Genomic DNA, 5734 nt, shown 5'->3' on the forward strand with positions numbered 1-5734 from the left:
TATTGCTAAAGGTGAGAAAGCTCTTTACTAACTGTGGGTTTTGGTTTGTTTATTTATTCTCTCTCTCTCTCTCTCTCTCTCTCTCTCTCTCCCTCCCTCCCCTCCCCCTCTCCACTGTCCCCCTCTCTCTCCTCCTCTCTCTGTGTATATATGGTTGTGTATTTCTTCTGTGTTTCTCTCTCTCTCTCTCTCTCTCTCTCTCTCTCTCTCTCTCTCTCTCTCTCTCTCATTGTGTGTATGTGTGTTTCCTTTCTCTGCCTCTAGCTCTGTCTCTCTGTGTCCCCTCCCCTTTACCTTACTAATTGACCATTAACTTGCTTGACCATTAAAATGAAGAGGAAATGTCACCATGACATTCTTCCACACCATCACTATTCACTCTGTGGTTCTGTCAGCATGTAAAGACTATGTCCTGCCCACTCTAGGATGGGGGGGAGCCGGGCCACCCCTGCAAACCCACAGTGTCTCTGTAGAGAGAAATAAAGCTACCCAACCCACAGCCAACCTGCGCATGTGTAAGATCCAGCCATTAATGACCAGTATTTCAAACCACTGAGTTTCAGCATAATATTTATTTAATAACTGCTAGTTCACATACTAGATGAGAAGGCCAATTTGTCTTAGGTCATGTAGAAGGCAGGTTTTTAACTCAGATCTGGTTGACTCTAGTCTTTGTATTCTTGTCATTACTGAAGGGACTCATACAGGTACAAGACACCCCAGGACCAAGTTCTCAGCACATATAAGATTTATCTGCCCCTAAGGGACAAAAGACAGGGAATAAGAGACAAGAAAGGAGATGGAGAAGGAGGAGGAGGAGAAAGGGAAAAGGAAGATAAGGAAAGAGTACTAAGATGGGCAGACAGAAGGACAAAGCACTGCCTCTGGATAGAGAGGAGACAGACATGGCCCATAGACAAAGGCAGTTTGTAAAGGTAACAGGAGAAACCCCATGTTAGGATAAGGTGTTAAATTTATCTGGGCATGTTACCAAAAGGAGGCTTTTGATTGCTGGACTTCCAATACTTTGTTAGTTGGACCTTGGCCATTAGCCTTTCCCTCCTCTTACTCACTCATCCCCTCCCCATTTTCCTCCCTCCCTTCCTCCCTCCCCCTTTCCCTTCCTTTTCTCACCCTCTCTTCCTTCTTCATCTTTTATGTAATCCCCAGACCACTCCTAATGACTGGCCACTGAACTAGGTACACTCAAGGGGAAACACACAGCCCTACCACTAGGGAGGGAAGAACAGATTAATGAATAAATAATCATCAGATGACTGGTGAAGATAAACCAAACTGCTACAAGAGCCCAGAGCAGGGACTGCCTGATGTAAAGAAAGGGAAGAACCAGGTGAGAGTGTCTCATGCAATAAGGCAGAACAAGAGAAAGGCTACTGAGGATGTGCGTCTTGCATTTGCGTGCGTGCGTGCAGTCCTGGAAGCAGCAGGTAATTCTGCATGTGACTGGGGCTTAGGAAATAGAGTCCTGCCAGGGAATAGAGACTTCAGGAGGAAGACTTGCAGAAACAGGTGGATACTAGTAGATGTTTTGCACGCAGCCTGTCAACATGCAGAAATGATATGAGGCTTTCTGGAAATTGAGTGACAGGACCACAACCCTGTCTTAGAAAATTGTCCTTCTGAATGCAAGGCAAACCGAGAGTCCCAAAGGGGTGTAGCTGTGCGAGCAAAGTGGCTGGGGCTTGACCACCACACTTTGCTGACATGAAATTGACTATTGTTGTGGAAATATGTTTTTCCCTCATCTTAATGGCCAATCTCTACAGTCATTCGAACTGGTTGTACAGTTGGCCCAAAGCAGTTGTTAAGTCATCGAGGAACCTGAAATGATTATTGATCTCCTTGTGAGCAGTCCAACAGGTCTGGAAAAAGTGAACCTTGAATAGGCTCCATCAAACCCAAGAATGCTTAAAAGAAAAGAAAGTTTTCTACCCAGGTCCTCAGTGCACCAACTAGAGCAGAAAATTTAAAGAGAATTTTTGATTTTAGAAAAATGTTCCTGAGCTAGAAATTAAGCCCCCAAGTGTTACTGGTGGAGGAGATGGTGGCAGAAGAGGGAGTTCAGGCAAAAGTCACAAAGCTTTGGGGACTTGGGGTGGAGGTAGGGATGTAATTTCTGTGGAGAAACCTTCCAATTTGTGTTCTGTACACAAAGTGCCATAAAAGGCCCTCATCAGTATGGAGCTGTGTGTGCTATGAATACAGCTCCCTGTGCTCTACCCTGACTTCTGGCTAGAGGTGATTTGTGGGGAATTGCAACACAATCCTTTACCCCTGGGAGCACTTCAAGGGCTGGGAGCACCTAAAGGGCACAGGCAGGGCCCAGTTGGATTTATTGGTGCTGAGCAGTCATGCAGGGCAGCAACTTTCCAAGTCCAGGGAAGAGGCAGCCCTTCTGGAAACACTTCCTGGATGCTCGCTGTCCAGTACACACGGCAGTGACATTGCTTAGCAGTTCCCTCCATCCTGATAGAAACAGTTCAATGTGCAGAAAGTTCCTCTAGCGCGAATGCAAACAAGTCAAAAGAGCTTCAGGAAGTCCCTGAAACCGACCAGACTCTCTCGGCCCGTCCCTCCTAGAGTAAGCAGTAAACGCTGAGAATCCTCCTTAGATGGAAAGAAACTGTGTTACAAAGAAGATAAAGAGACCAGAACAGCTGCCTGGAGGAAGCAGAAACTAGTTCAGCTGCCTGAAAGAGGTTTTGAACAACTCAAACACCTGGAAAGGACACTCTCCAGCCTGCGGATGCCTGTGGGCTGTGCAGTGTGCTCCAGTTTCCAGGCTTTGTGATCACCACGAGCTTTGGTGGTGCAGTTGTCACTGAGTTCTTTCTGCTCCTATAAGTAACCCCTCACCCATAAACTCTTTGGCTCACCAAACTGAACGTGTACGTGGGCTCCCTATCTGGAGTAAGTAGATAGGAATGTTGCATCTCCTTAGGAAACGTTTAGTCACACAAGTAGCCACTCCAAATTCAAATGCAGTTTATTCCTGCTTATCCTACCGACAGGTCTATTGAGCATCAGCAGTATTTGCCTCATCACATACCCATGATACAAAGCCCGACAAACCATGTTCGTTTTACCCACTACAACTCAATCTCTAAGGTGACCAGTTTGGCAGTGAGGAGTTTTACTTACGACAAGGAGGGAGCACCCCAAATCTTCCTGGAGATACAGTTTAGAGAAGTTTTGGAAACTAGAAAACAAGATTTTCTGGAGTGTGGGAAAATGTAGGTAGCCAGTGGTCTGTGTGTACGTAAGCAAGCCATGGGGCTTCACAGGACACATGTTCAAAACCTGGTGACATATGGCGATCGGATGTACTATTGAAGGCAGACAACTGTGTAAGTCTAACTGGAAGGTCAGTGGTTCCAACCAGTTTGAAGTAGGCTGCAGCAGCCTCCAAGCTTCTGAAACACTGCTTAACAGCTGTCACCATGGTTACCACACATCAGAGGTGTTACAGATAGCACAGCTAATGGGAGTATACGGCCAAGAGGCACGGCTCTCAGCACTCAAGATAAAAAGCAAGTCACCAACAACAAGCTAAACAGGGAGGCTGCCCAAGCTTCCCTGGTCCCATTTTCTATAGGCTCCCAAGGTACGGGAAGCTATGCTCATGGAATCTACTCATAGTGATACCAAAGTAAGGGGACCACAAAGACTCTTCGACTATGAACTCAGTTCTCCTGTCCACATGTCACCACATATGGACATCCAGTTAGAAGATGATGGGGGTCACCTGATCTTCCCACTATGGGAAAGGAGAACAGAAATGAACATGCGTGAAATTCGACAGCAGATACCAGAACTATTAAAGCAGATGCTAACATCTGCTAGGCAGAGCCCCTGAAACATCTCATGGTGCCTTGGATGACAAAATAGGCCAGAAAGGGCTCGTTTCAAAGCCCTTCAGTATGGCAAGTCCACTTAGTGACCTAGCCTCCCTAGATCTCACAGTCCCTCCCTTCACCAAAGCAATGAGTCAAGTTGCCCTACTTGAGTGCAAAGAAGTTTTCTGTGGAAATATTTCTATGGACTCTACTTCTGACTTTGAGAATGATGGAACTGTGGTCTTTGATGTGACTGGGTCAGGAAGCCCTGTAGATTGGCTGTTGGCTGTCATACATGCACCTGTCCATCTAGGCCCCACCTCTGTTGGAGCCTCTTTCCTCTCTTCAGCTGCTCATGATTTCGTAGACTATCAACTTTCTTCTTGGCAGTTTAAGATCTACCCAACCACCTCTTCCCTACCTGGTCCTTTCACTGTTTAACCACTATTATGAGCCACTGCCTTCTAGAAGTTCTCACTGGATTCCTGTGGGACACCACACCCTTCTTCTGTGTTCCCAAAACCTTAAGACATATTTCTGTTCTGACCTATCTCACCTTATGTGGACTTTTGTAGTCCCCTTCACACTGCCATGGGAGTTAGGAAGTCTGTCATTAATCCCTTTATTATTGCTACTTATCTGGCACTGATAGAGCCTCAGTAAGTGGAGAACTCAATTGCCACTAAGCCTCTTGACCCAAGATGGTGCCCACAGATGTCTGCAGAGACCTTTTCTGCTATTTTCCTCTTGAACTCAAGACAGTTCCCTTCATGGAAGTTGGAAGATTGCCAAGTCTTATCCACATTTATCAACAGCCCCCAGACCCTTTCTGGTATCAGTCATAATACAGGACAGGAGACGGGAAGAAGAGTGGAGTCTGGGTTGCCCGAGGCCATTGCCAAGAGGAATTTTGTGCTACTGTGGTTTCACATCAGCTCTGTCTGTTCACGGAGTGTGAGGAAAGTGCCAGCCATCAGAAGAGTTGACCTGTTCCAGTTTAAGGCATGCAGCTCTTGTTGGAAGACTGAAACCAGTCAGAGACCCCGGCCACTCCAGTTCTTACAGCACACAATACAGTTTGTATGAGGAGTATCCCCAGTGTAGACTGACCAGGATCTACTTATGAAAGCTTCCATAGTTTCTCTTATCAGCTAAGTCATGGGTTAGCAATAGGCCAGTTTACTCTTCTTGGTACCCCCAAGATGATCCTATTCAAAATAAGCAGGGTCTGAAGAGAATTAATGTATTTGGTTCTTCAAAATAAGATATATATTAACTATTCTGAAGGACAGATTCTTTCCTGATCTATGGAATAAAAGTCTTTAAAGTTATCCAGATGTCTAGCAATGTGTTTTCTTCTTGATAATGAATGTTAATTCTTATGGTCCAACTGTTTTGTGTGTGTGTGTGTGTGTGTGTGTGTGTGTGTGTTAGGCAGAAGTTACTTGCTAAAAAGTAATTGAATACACAAACTGCCTCCATCTTCTTCTGTGAAGAGATCTTGAAGGGAACTGGGTGTGAAATTCTTTCTCTGACCTTGTCCAAGGGTCTCAGAATACAAAATTGTCCCTATCCAATAGCCACAGACTTAGTGGAAAGATTTGCAGTATCAGTGACTCAGGCCTGTGTTGGGCATCTGTCAAAGCAGAGGAGTCATTGCACTTGTGAGCATGAGGCTAAAGTGGGAGGCTGTAGTTTCCTGATAGGTCAGTATTTCATAAAGACTAGAGTTAGGAACCCTGCTGAGATGAGCAGATGGCAGGAAAGTTGCATTAGGAGTTTGTGATCTTCATGATAAGAACTCTAAGACAGGCGTAATAGCTCTGTGTTTTGAAATAGCATATACTAGCAGAGCAATACTAGCTTCAGTAATAAAT

Source organism: Mus caroli, unplaced genomic scaffold, assembly GCF_978045245.1.
Source record: "Mus caroli unplaced genomic scaffold, Mus_caroli_1 scaffold_12, whole genome shotgun sequence".
Taxonomy (NCBI): Eukaryota; Metazoa; Chordata; class Mammalia; order Rodentia; family Muridae; genus Mus; species Mus caroli.